Raw genomic sequence first — 14,613 nt, 5'->3', positions numbered from 1 at the left:
AGTGCATATACATGCTATTTTAGGAAAAATTGTAATAATATTAAGATGGTATAGGCTCCAAAAGGATCTTTTATCAAAACTAACATTCAAGGACCCAAGAAAATTTGGGTACCTAAGTCAAAAATATGATTATATGAATGAAGGATTCTTTGAAGAAAAGTTGGTATATTGATAGCGGATGCTCTAAATACATGACGGGAGATGCATCAAAGTTTACTCATATTTCTCCCAAGAATAGTGGACATGTGACTTATGGTGACAACAACAAAGGTAAAATTCTTGGAGTCGAAAAAATAGATACGAATCCATCTGCCTCCATTGAAAATGTTTTACTTGTTGATAGTCTCAAGCATAGTTTACTAAGTGTTATCCAATTATGTGATAAAGACTTTTCAGTATCATTTGATTCTCACAATTGTTTTATTGAAAATAAACATGACAAGAATATAAATTTTTTTGGATATAGAACTAATAATGTATACATGATAAATTTAGATAAAACATCAAATCATGTTCAATGGATTTTAAGCAAAAATAATGATTCATGGGTATGGCATAAGAGAATTGCTCATATAAATATGGATCATTTAAATAAATAAATTTCTAAATATTTAGTAATCAGGTTACCAAAACTCAGATTTGAAAAAGATAGATTATGTGATGCATGTCAAAAAGGAAAACAAGTAAGGGTCTATTTCAAATAAAAAAATATTGTTTCTATCACTCAACCCTTACAATTTTTGCATATGGATCTCTTTGGTCCTTCTAAAACCATGAGTTTTAGTGGAAATTACTATGCCCTTGTAATAGTTGATGATTATTCAAGATTCACATGGACATTATTTCTTACTCACAAAAGTGATGCTTTTCATGCTTTTAAGAAACTTGCTAAACTCATTCAAAACAAGAAAAATCTTAACATTGTATCCATTAGGAGTGATCATGGAGGAGAATTTGAACATAAAGATTTTGAATTATTTTGTGATGAAAATGGTATTGAACACAATTTTTCTGCATCTAGAACCCCTCAACAAAATGGAGTTGTTGAGAGAAAAATAGGTCTTTAGAAGAAATGGCTAGAACTTTGCTAAATGATACAAATATTCCTAAGTATTTCTGGGTTGAAGCTGTTAGTACTACATGCTATATAATGAATAGAGCTTTAATCAGAGCTATCTTAAAGAAAACACCATATGAATTGTACAAAGAAAGAAAACCAAACATTTCTCATCTTCATGTTTTTGGATGCAAGTGTTTTGTGTTGAACAATGGGAAAGACAACTTAGGTAAGTTTGATGTAAACTCAGATGAAGGTATATTCCTTGGATATTCCTCAAATAGTAAAGCTTTTAGAATTTAACAAAACTATGATTATTGAAGAACCTATTCATGTTGTTTTTTGCGAGACTAACCCTATAAGGTCAAGAAAGGAAACACTTGATGATATTACAGATTCTTTAGAAGATATGCATATTCATGAGGAAGGGCACAAAGACAAAGGAAATGGAAATGATGAAGACTCTCAAACTAATGAAACTAAAACAAGTACAAATCTTCCAAGAGAGTGAAGAACTTCAAGATATCATCCTCTTGATAATATCATCGGTGACATATCAAAAGGGGTAACAACTTGACACTCTCTCAAAGATGCATGTAGTAATATGGCTTTTGTTTCTTTAATTGAACCTAAAAACTTAAATGAAGTCATAGTTGATGAACATTGGGTCATTGTTATGCAAGAAAAGTTGAATTAATTTGAAAGAAATCAAGTCTGGGAATTAGTTGATAAACCTAATGATCATCCAGTTATAGAAACTAAATGGGTATTTAGAAAAAAAATTGGATGAACATGGAATAGTTATTAGAAACAAGGCTAGATTAGTGGCTAAAGGGTATAATCAAGAAGAAGGAATAGATTATGAAGAAACATATGCTCGAGTAGCCAGATTAGAAGCCATTAGAATGTTATTAGCCTTTGCATCCATAATGGATTTTAAACTTTATCAAATGGATGTTAAAAGTGCTTTTTTAATTGGTTTTATTCAAGAAGAAGTGTAAGTTAATCAACCTCTTGGTTTTGAAAATTCAGATATGCCCAATCATGTCTTTAAATTGAAAAAGGCTTTATATGGTTTAAAACGAGCCCCTAGGGCTTGGTATGAATGCTTGAGCAAATTTCTCTTAGAAAAGGGCTTCACTAGAGGAAATGTTGATACCACACTTTTTATCAAAAGAAAAATGAATGATATTCTTTTAGTACAGATTTATGTTGATGGTATAATCTTTGGGTCTACTAATGATTCTTTGTGCAAAGAGTTTTCTCAAGATATGCAAACTGAGTTTGAAATGTCCATGATGGAAGAGTTGAATTTCTTCCTTAGACTACAAATAAAACAAATAAAGAATGAAATATTTATTAGTCAGTCAAAATATTGCAAGGAACTGCTTAACATGTTTGGGATGAAAAATGATAAGCAAATGGCCACTTCTGTGAGCACTGCTTGTTATCTGGATAAAGATGAAATCGGTCAATCAATAGACATAAAGAAATATAGAGGTATGATCGGATCTCTTCTTCATTTATCAGCAAGTAGACCTGATATAATGTTTAGCATTTGTATGTGTGCAAAATATCAATCAAATCCCAAAGAATCTCACCTTAGTGTCGTTAAAAGAATAATGAGATACTTATTAGACACTATAAATCTAGGGTTATGATATCTTAAGAGTTCCTCTTATAACTTAGTAGGATACTCTGATTTTGATTTTGCTGGATGCAAAACTGATAAAAAAAGTACTAGTGGAACTTGTCATTTTATTGGTTCTGCTCTAGTATCATGGCATAGTAAAAAGTAAAATAGTGTTGCCTTATCAACTACAGAAGCGGAATATATTTCTGTTAGAAGTTGTTGTGCACAAATCCTTTGGATGAGACAACAACTTTCTGATTATGGCTTAAAACTCGATCATATACCTATCCGCTGTGACAATACAGGTGCAATCAATCTATCCAAAAATCCTATTCTGCACTTTAGAACAAAACATATTGAAATAAGGCATCACTTCCTTCGAGACCATGTTCAAAAAGGGGATTGCATATTAGAATTTGTTGACACAAAGAATCAATTAGTTGATATCTTTACAAAACCTCTCCCAAATTTTATTTTCTTTTTGCAATTAGAAGAGAAATAGGACTCATAGACCTAAATAACTTAGATTCCTAGCCACTTTGATTTTTTTATAACAATTGTTTTTTATGGTTGTTTATCATGCTTGTTTATGATGATTGTTCACTTTGATTGTTTATAATAATTGTTTTTGATGAATTTTTATCATGCTTGTTTATGATGATTGTTCACTTTGATTGTTTATAATAATTGTTTTTTATGGTTCTTTATCATGATTGTATATACTAATAAGTGTTTTTGATTGTTTATAATAATTGTGTATATTGGTTACTTATAATAACATGTTTGTCATGATTATTAGACTTAAAACTTATATTTTAGGGTCTGGTAATCGATTACCAATTTCTGTAATCAATTACCATAGAACAAGGCCACTGTAATCGATTACAATAGGCTATAATCGATTACCAAAGGCTGTGGGTAGTTATAGGTTAAGCCTGTAATCGATTATCATGAGCTGTAATCGATTACAGCTCATCTCTACCTATAAATACAAATTTTTCTCTCTCCTTGCACAAAACCCTCTTCCTCCCTATCTCCTTGACGGCGCCCTCCATTCTAAAATCTTCAAATCCTCATAACTTTCTCGTTTCTTAACCAAATCCTTTCAAACAAAGTGTAAACTTCATCATTTTTAATTCTCTACAAACCTCACGATCAAAATCAGCAAAAAAACACACCAAATGGCATAAACATCTAAGAAGCGCAAAGGTTCAACTTCAACCACCACCGCCATAGGCTAACGCCGCCACAACACTTCCGGTGACTCTATCGCACCACCCAATCCCTCCATTTCTTCCCTACGCTCCTTAACTCTATTTTTCTCTGATGATCAATGTCAAAGGTATTATTCCTCGTTTTCTAATCGAGTCATTTTTTATCCCAAATATTTAGACTTAGAATTCTTTGAAGGAGAGACTTTTGATTGTTATCAAGTCTTTCAAAATTCCGAATTAATCGATTTTATGACTCTCAAACTGCCATACTATCTTGAGTTAGTCCATGTCTTTTATAATAATATGAAAATTCAGAATGATGTTATCTTTTCTGAGGTGCATAAAATTCCCATTGTGGTTGATCAATATTTATTTTATTCACTGACAAAATTAAGTAGTCAGGGTGTACCTTTTGAGGGCACTTTGGTTGATGAATGGAAGCATATTTATTCAAATCATGATGCCCGCAAAATGGTTTGCACTGAAAATGATGATATGATTGGTCGATTGCTTGCTGGTTCATTTACTTTTGAATGTCGTATCATGCACTATATTTTGTGTCGTATCTTGCTTCCCAGTTTAACAAATCTTGCTCAGGCTTCTGAAGAGGATTTGATTCTGTTGTGGGCCCTTTAAACCGGTCATCAAATTGACTGGGCCCATCTTGTTCGGTACCATATGCATAAGGCATTACGGGCAAATGCACCTCTTCCATACCCCCAACTAGTCACTATTTTTCTTCAACATTTTAATGTCCCTCTAGATGATGAACTCTTTGTTAAGGTTAAACGTTCTTTTGCCATTGGAGTTGCGGCTATTGCATCCTTTGGGTATCGGAAGGATATGGATGGTCAGTGGGTATGGAAACAAGACCTTCCACCTACTGTTCCTAATGAACATACACCCTCACCACCACCACAAAGGGATTCCTCATCTTCATTGTTGCATGATGTTCTCTCTGAACTTCGGGATCTTCGGGCCTTTGTAGGTGAGCATTTTGATGCTATGGATTCACGTATAATGCGTCTTGAGGATGACATGAGCTTCATTCGTTGATGCTTCGATCCTCCGACCGATCCATAGAGCTTTTTCCGTACTTTTTTCTCTAGCATTCTCTGTCTTTAAGTTCCTTGTTATTTTAAAACTTTCTGCATTTTGTTTATGATTTAGTCATTTATAATTATGTTTTGGATTTGATATATTTAGCACTTGGTTGCTTATTATGTGAATACTTTGGTCATTTCTAATTTTTTTTTGGACTTGATATGTTTAGCACTTGGTTGATTATTATGTGAATGATTGATCAATTCTGGACACGTATGGATCTTTTTGGACAATGTGAATGATTGTTTATTTTATGGTGCTTCCTTATTTTTGATGTTGCCAAAGGGGGAAAAAACTATGTAAGGTACAAGGTATATTTTCTGAAAATATTTATTCTACTAAGTAATGATTGCAACTTTAAGGGGGAGTGATTGTATCGCGAAAAATATTTTTTGTACATTCTTTCAGATGGTTGTCATCATCAAAAAGGGGGAGAATGTGAATGTATGTGTATGAAGGTTTTGATGATGTCAAGATGTAAGCAACACAAGAGTACTTCAAGTCAAAATTCAAGATCAAGAAAATAAGATAAGACTTAGTTTATTATTGTTAAAAGAATCTCTTATTGGTTGAAAAGGTTTGGCCTCAAAACATGATTTTCAAAATGATTACAAAAAGTTTTTAAATATTTTATCATTGCTAAAATAAGGATTTTTCCACTGGTAATCGATTACCAGGCATTGTAATCAATTAGCAAAGACAGATAAATACTGTAATCGATTACCATTTTCTTGTAATCGATTACCAGTAACGAAACTTCAGATATTCAAATTGAAAAATCATGACCCTTCAATGTGTAATTGTGTAATCAATTACCAAGAGACTGTAATCGATTACCAGTAAGATAATTTTTGAAATATATTCTGAAAAGTCACATCTCTTCAAAAGCTTTTGAAAAGCCATCAAGGGCCTATAAATGTGTGATTTATCTACAAAAATCTTTAGATTTTTTCATAACCTTATTGTCTTACTCTCTCAGAAATAAATCATTTGCCAAACACTTGCAAATCATTTGAGTATTCTTCTAAGATCTTCAACTTGTATTATCATCTCTAAAAGAGAGAAAAACATATGTACTTTCAGAAAAGATTTATTGTGACCAAGAGATTGTTTGTCTCTTGAATTGTGAGAATCCTGAACCCAAGGGAGGGGAATCCCTAGGTGGTTCAGAAGTTGTAAAAGAGTTTTACAAAGATAGTGAAGATCTCAAGTGGATTGCTTGAGGACTGGACGTAGGCACGAGAAGTGGCCGAACTAGTATAAATCGAGTTTGCAATTCTCTCTTCCCTTATCTCATTTATTTTATTACAATTGATTTTGTCTTGCACGTTTAAAGAACGTCGATTAAATTGATTGCTGCTTCTTTTTCTGCATTGTAAATCTACCATATATCATTTAAAGAGGGAATTAAAACTTGTTAATCGGAAATTTTTAGAACTTAATTCACCTCCCTCTTAAGTTATTGAGACCACTTGTCCAACAGTTGTCCCTCACATTTCCTTTTGGTTGCTATCTTTACCTTGTTAGGTTTGGACAATCCACCATACTTTACATTTTCATGTTTACAAAAGTATAAATATTAATAATCTAATGTGTTGACGTTAAGTGCACAAGGCCAACTTCGTAAAAAGGCTTAATCATTATTTTATCAACATCTACAACTCCAGTAGTCACATCCATGCTTAAATTGGAAAAGATTGTGATAAGATACATTTAGCATCCAATGTGCTATAAAATCAATTGGATCCACTTCTTTTGAAAAGAAGTGTTTATACACTAAGTGTTTTTATTACAAGCATCCAATAGTTATAAGCCACTTACATACTCATTTTATACTCTTATAAGTAACGTCCAACCGAGTACGAAAAGACAATGTTAGCCACAAAGAAAAGTGTACGATCTCTTTCTTTACAAAATTTAATTTTGATTCTCTTTATTTGAATTTCTAACATTTGAATTTAAGGAAAGAACAAAATAGAAGAGAATAGAAGGCATTTACAGAATATACCTCTAAAGGTCGCTTTGGATGTAGAAGATGAGCACATACTGTTGTTTGTACTTTTATTCCTTTCCTTTGCAATCAGAGCGTGCTACATTGCCTTGCCTCCATATGTGAGACAACGATCATATCAAGACTAAACGCTAATCCCATAACAAATCCTTCACTGAATTTTATAAAAGGCAATCTCTACTCAAAAGCAGAAAATGAAAAAAAATATAGAAGAAACAAGCAAATACTTGTATTATTGAATTGTTGTATTCATTCAAACTTTGTGAAAATCAAGAGTGACTTAGTGTTAAATAATACTTGTATAGTTAGGAGTGGTAAGGCAAAATACTTCTTTTGAAATCAAAGTTTTGATTAGCGAAGTCCTTTACAATTGTGCAAAGGAGAACTGGACATAACTCAACATAGCTCTATTTGAGTGAGCTAGTATAAACCAAGTGTTCCTACATCTCTCTTAAGCGGTTTTATTAAGTATTTTATTAGCTTACTTTGTCACTATTTTCTCACCAAGTATTTATCCGAAAACCTTTTTGAAAATATTGTCTTACATCTACAAGACAATCAACATCTATTTTCATCAAACTTGTACTTTTTTACCGGATAACTCCAGTGCATATTTCTTTTTGAACTTGTATAAAGCTATTCTTTTATGAAAAAGTGTCTATCTTTGATTAACACACTATTCAATCCCCCTTCTAGTATGATTTGTGATATTTGATACCTAGTTTCTCTTGTTAATCTCTTTCTATTCCATCAAAAATTCTGTTTTTTTTAATAATCATTTTCCCTTTCTATTCAAAATAATAAATATATATTTGTTTGGTTAATACAACAAAAAATTAATTTAAAAATAATATGATTCAAGACAACTAAAATTATAAATTTTAAAATGATTCAAGATAACATGATTCAAAGTAACAATTTGAAAAAGTATTTAAATATTATCAACAACTCAAACTCTATTATTGAATGTGTCTTCTTTCAAGATAACTAAATAATAAAACATTGGGATCCAAGTGCACAACAAATAAAATGCAACACAAAACACTTAAACATTATGTATGTATCTACAACTATGTTTGCAATTACACCTGCATTTGAGACATCTATGTAGCTATTGCAGTGATATCTTTTGTGGAACGTGTAGGATTTGTGGAAGATGGACCTATAAATGTTGAAGATGAACCCTGTGGAGAACCACTCTTAAGATCCAAGCTATTACCGGCCCATGTCATGTATTTTACCTTTTTTGTTTTCACCAGCCACTTGTAATCAAATGTCAGAGTCGACTATAGGATGTTTTGATTTGTCTTTTTCATATTTCTCCATTGCAGCAATTTCATAGGTTTCCTATAGCAAATTAATAAAATTTTAGAAACATAGTAGTAGCAAACAAATTAACAAAGACAATATCAATAAAAAATACTTAAAATGAAGTTCTTAGCTTTGCTAGAGACATATTCCACATCTTTTTTATGTACTTTGGTGTACAATACACTATAAGTAGCATGACGCTTGTGCTCTGCCTCCTGTGATAACATGAGAAGAAAACTCTTCATAAGTATATTCCAAATTTTAACTCATTATCAAAATACAATCAATATGTATGAAAATAGTCAATTTGTACAATTCAATAATACATATGAGCAGTGTAGGTTCCACTTAAATGGTCAAAGCAAACAATGATTAGAAAAATGGACAAGAAAGAAAAGTTATCTAAAAAGAGGCTAGATTATCATACCTTTACAACAGCTCTAGCAAATTGAAGTATCTTATGAAAGTATTGTATTTGTTGGCAACCCTAATCCACTGAATTACAATCAACTGTGTTTTGATTATTATATTCCATGTTTTGTTAAATTATAGACTTATTCCTATATATTATTGTTTAAACAATTGTCTACTAACATAATTGATTATTCATCAACATTTTTCTCACTTATCTCTATCTCTTTGGCAAGGCATTAGCAGAACCATGTTAGGAATAAAACTAACTCATCCTCATTAAGGTGAGGCCACGTTACCTCTAGCTATCTAGGCTCACACCCTAGAGAAAGTTCACAAACTTTATTCCTCCTCTTAATATCTACCAATCACTATTTCTTCACTCAATGATTTCCAATGATTTTACTAACAAAAATTAATAATATTAATTCTGAATGGAATTTCTTTGAGGACAACCAATCATTCTCTGTCCTATTAATCTTTGCAACTTGATAAATGCATAGACAGGACCGATGGGAAAGAAATGAAATGTATTCAATATCAGTAAAAGACGAAGCTCTCATACAAGGAAAACAAAATGACTTCTCCCTAAAACGGTTCCTACACTTGGCACATAGACTGATACATCAACAATTGTCGGGTCTCTTGTAGCAACTTGAATGAAACCGTCAATTCCATTTTTGAGTTCTTCAATTACAAGGCCAAAATGATCATTTCTTCGTAACATCCAACTTTGATTAGGTCTCATGACTCTATAGTTGATTTAACACATTAAATCAATCACGCTTTGATGAAATAAAGCACATATAGATGAAAGGGGAGTTAGAAGAGGTATATGGTGAGATGATTCTAGGTATAGACAAATTGGCTTCCTTGTCAACAAGAGAGATAAAGATAGCGTTCTCAAGTAATAATACTTTGTTTTGTTATTGTGAGATGTATTACCAATTCTAACAATGGCATAAAAGCACTCTGTTTGAGCTATGCACTCTTTACATCTATTTAATTATTTTTGAAAATTGTCTTTGTTAACCCACCACTAATGAGCGTTCGACAGGGAAGCTAATCCTTCACAAATCCATCGCAACTTAATGAGGGATTAGCGACGAAAACGCCTCACTAATTTTTGTCACTAATTACGAATTTCTTGTAGGGTTTATTTAAGTACTTGTGGGACAAACTTTAAGAAAACAAAAATGTATTCAAGAAAGAAAAATTTTCTTGGCTTAGGGTGTGTTTGGTTTAGAGGATGAAATTAAAAGAATTTTTTTCAAAATTAAAGTATAGTGTAAAAGGTGTGGGTCCCACATGAAAAGTACAAAACCATTTTTTTTATTTCTCCCCTCCCACCCTAAATCAAATACAACCTTAAATATGATTTGAATCCATGATAAATTAAAGAATTTTATTTGAGTCTTTAATAATTTTTTTGGGTTGAGTTTCTAATTAATTTTTTTTTGTTATTGTTATTTTGTCTTAGTCCTTCTGATATATCTATTTTTTTCATTTGAGTCTTTATAATATTTTTTTTATTTTATATTAATCCATTTGAAAAATATTTGATAGAAACTAATCAAAGGTCTACATATTTTAGGAAAAAAATACAAAAAGATATATTAGAAGTACAAAAACAAAATAATTAAAAACAAAATCAAAAATTTTATTTTATTAAGGACTCAACACAAAACATAATAATATTAAAAACTCAAAATAGAATTTAATTTATTAGGGACTAAAATTATATTTAAATCCACTTTAATTTATTCTATTCTCTTCAAGTACTTAGTTTATGTATTCATAGGACAAACTTTAAGAAAATAAAATCTTATTCAGGAGAGAAATATTTTTAAATGAGAAATATAACTAATACATTTTATAAAACAGAAAACTATTTTTATAAATAGTAAATAAACAAGGTCATATTGTCACATATTCCTTTGTAAATTCTTAAAAGAAGAATACAACAAAAATAAAGTATATCTTGAACTAGCTATTATAAATATTAATGAAACATATCCTGTAAAACTTCTTAAAACAACTTCCAAATCCAAAATACTAATTAATACAACAGACATATATAAATTCGCTACTTAAACTAAACAAAAAATCATATGTGGAAGGTAACAAATGACGAACAAATTCAAGATATCTATGCATAGCAGTTACTGACTTACTGTAGTAAAATAGTGAAGTGACTGAAATATTAGGCTCAACCATGCCGCCAGCTGAATATTTGATGAAAAGCTCTAGCAAATGTTATTCACCAAACAAAAAAAGCTCTAGCAATTGGTTCCAGAATACACATGCGAAGAGCTAGGCGAGGAATGAAACTGGAAGGGCCAATCTACTAGTTTACACATCAAGTTCTTTAATTTTCAAGATTCTTTTATGACCGACTGCAATTTCTTATGGGTCTTATCAAAGAATCTAACTGTTCAAGTCCTCCTTCTAAGTCAGTTGGACAATCATGAAATTTAACTATATAATATTGAAGTTTTTAGTCAAATTGCCAGATAACTTCTTTTTTTTTTATTTTTTATTTTTTAATTTTTTATTATTATTAAATTTACGTTCATTGATTTTATTTATATATTCTTCATCTTTTGTAATTTCAACCTTTAGAATAATTTTTTTACTGTTTATAATTACTTTTTATAATTTTCATTGAAAAATAAATGAGAAATACAATTTTTTAATAAAGTAAAATTTTCTAGTTTTTATGTGTCATAATAGAGAAAAATAAAAATAACGTTGATATAATAACGATATTAATTTTTTCATACTTATAGATTTATCCTTAGAAATCCTACTAATTTTTTTTATGAATAAAAATTATTAAATATAATATTTCCTTTTTAATTGGTGTTTCTAATTTTTTCATATAAATAATATTAGTATAAGTACATTCTTACAAGTTTAATAAAAAGTATTTGAATTTGAATTTATTTTTATTTTTAAATAGTAATAATTTGCATATTTTTATACTAATCACATTCATAAAGAAACATTAAAACCATTATAAATAAACAGTCGTTTAAATAGAGATTTGACTTATTATATTAGATAAAATTATATTTAGTTTTTCAAAAGAGGAATAATTATTTTATTGATAGAGTGATACAATTTTATTGAAACAATTATAAAGTAGTAGAGTTTGAGTGTTAGAATTGAATTAAATCAATAGTTGCACATGACCATATTTGAAATTTGCCTTAGCATCCAATTTTATAATTTTTAATGTAACGTTGATTAAAAATAATTTAATTAGTTTATTTCAATTGACTTTTTGAAGGTAAATGCATTAATTAATTAATTTTAATATTTTTATTAATAATTACCCGAGTAATTACTATATATATATATACTTGAGTTGAATACATTATATTTATAATTTTAATTTTTAAAATAATATTATATTTACCTCTTAAGTGACATAATTTTATGGACAAATATTTGAGTTATGAGTTAAGAAGTGATGTTAGACATTTTAAATTTTATAAAGATAATATTAATTTTTTAAAAATTTATCAATGAATAAGATAAAAATTATTTTTGAGTCATAAGACAAATCAGGACCCTTAATAATTTTGATTTGATACAAATAAATTCTAAGTTCAAAAAGTTGCGTCTAAAGTGATAACAAACGGAAGCGTTGTATTTGTGTCTCATGAAACAAATGTTGGCATACAATGATAGCTTTGTAAAACATTAAAAATGGTGTTAATGCTTTGATTTCTTGATCCTTTGTCCAGAGAATGTTCAAACATCATTTTTAGGATTTGTTGAAGTGAAGAAAGTAGAAAAGAATCAAGTTTAAACTCTACCTTCTCATGAAAAGACGTATCACTATTGTGCAAATCCTTCTATGAGTGAAAATTGATTTGACTACTGAAGCCAAAAAAAGAAGTGTTGATTAGGAGCTTGGAGTGGACTCGCATTTAATGAATAATTTTAATGCTCCATGATGCAATCCTCCCAAGGAGGGGACTCATCACCAGAGTCATGGCTAGGAGAGTCCAAGAAGATTGAGTCAGAGATGCAGGAGAAGGCCCTAGGGTTCTCATGAGCCTTAGGGTAGATTTTGGGCCCATGGGCTAAGTATGAGCCCACTTATCTTTGTACATATTAGATTAGGGTTTTATTATTTTTTGGCCTTATATTTAGGGCTCCATAGTATAGGGAGGGTACCCTAGTAATGTAGGATTTTTCAGCCCTTGTATTTTAGGGCACCTAGACTAGTTTTTGTATTAGGCGTAGTTTTGTAATTTCACATGCATTAAGTGCATTATTTGATGTGTGTGTGTTGAGAGAGAAATTTAATTGAATTAGGAGAAACCCAATCTAATTAAATTGTGGACCATCCTAAGGGGGAGGTGAGCATTTGCTTGTTACACCCCATTGCCACATCATATAGTCACACTTTGTGCATGTCCTTCATGCTTTACATGTCTCATGACACCTAAGCATATTTAATGGAGAATCTTGAACTTGATCTTGGTTTAGTGGGTTGAACCATAGTTAAAATTCACTAATCATAAGTAGTGAAATTTTGACTCCAAATTTGGCTCCACAAATTAAAATTCAAATTCAAGTGAAATTTGAATAGAAATTCAAATTTCCCTCCAATTTTATGTGATACTTAGGCTATAAATAGAGGCTTTGTGTGTGCATTTTTTCAACTTTGATCATTTGAGAAATTATACTTCAAAGTATAGACCTCATTTGAGGCATAAATTTCGTGCCCCTTCTCTCCCTTTCTCTCTACTCATCTTCTTCTACCTTCAAGCTCAAACTTTTTATAAAGGCCAAAATCAAAAGAAGGGCAGATGAATTGTGATAAAAAGATTTTCGCAAGCTTTTTAAAAAATACAAGGACTATTGTCTGTACGTTAAAGACTAAGAAACAAGGTTTTCAAAAATGTTAGGAGAAATATGATACTTAATGACTTAAAAACATGTTTTCTCAAAGGAACAAAAACAACCCACAATCAGTATAAAATTGATATGGAAAGTAAACAGATGAACATGAAGATTTACGGGTTTCTCTTTACTATTGAGACTACATCTAGTTCTTGACAACCCACCATGTTTCTACCATCTATAACAAAAGATTCAAGGATTTTTTACGGCCACTTTTGGCTCTTACAAGATGCTTATCCCTAAGTTTTTACAACACAAGTATTATTTTCTACCAATTAAGCCGTGAAAGTTTGTTTTTTAATTAGGTTAATGCCAAATAGACAACTTGTAGAAGCCACTTCTATCTCTAGAAAAAATCAATAGATTTGTTTAAGTCTAGGGTGCACGCAGATAAAGCTATTGTCTTAGATGAATATCTAACTTAAGCATGATGTCTTTTTCTCTCAAGATATACAAGGTGTTTTGAAAGCTTTTTACAACTCAGAAAATTTTCCAGAAAATCTATGCTGATACACCACTTTGCTTATCTTCCTTGAGTGACACTTCTACAGTTGGCTTCAATAGTTACATCATTAGCGCAAGGCAGGTTTGATCACAACAAGTGTAACAGTTGGTGCATCTTTTAATGAGAATAGAAAGGTTGATCTTGATCATTCTCTCACTTTCTTTGCTTCAACAAATCCTAGAAAGGGTGTTGAAACATTCTTTGCAAACAGAATCATAGACATAGAACATTAACTCAATCTTAAATGCTTTCTAGAACTTGTCATATGCTTGCTATAATCTGTAGCATGTAAGACACAACTTTTAAGCTTAGTATTTATTTGTATCAAATCAAAATTGTTGAGGGTTTTGTTAATCTTATGACCCAACACTTTTGAATAGAGCATTCTCTCCTACTTTCAAGTTTTTTGTATTCAAATTTTCTTAAGTTATAAAACTCTCAAAACAC

This window comes from Glycine soja, chromosome 5 (genome assembly GCF_004193775.1).
Source record: "Glycine soja cultivar W05 chromosome 5, ASM419377v2, whole genome shotgun sequence".
NCBI classification, from domain to species: Eukaryota; Viridiplantae; Streptophyta; class Magnoliopsida; order Fabales; family Fabaceae; genus Glycine; species Glycine soja.
The sequence above is the reverse complement of the archived record's forward strand: the minus strand, read 5'-3'. Positions refer to the sequence as shown.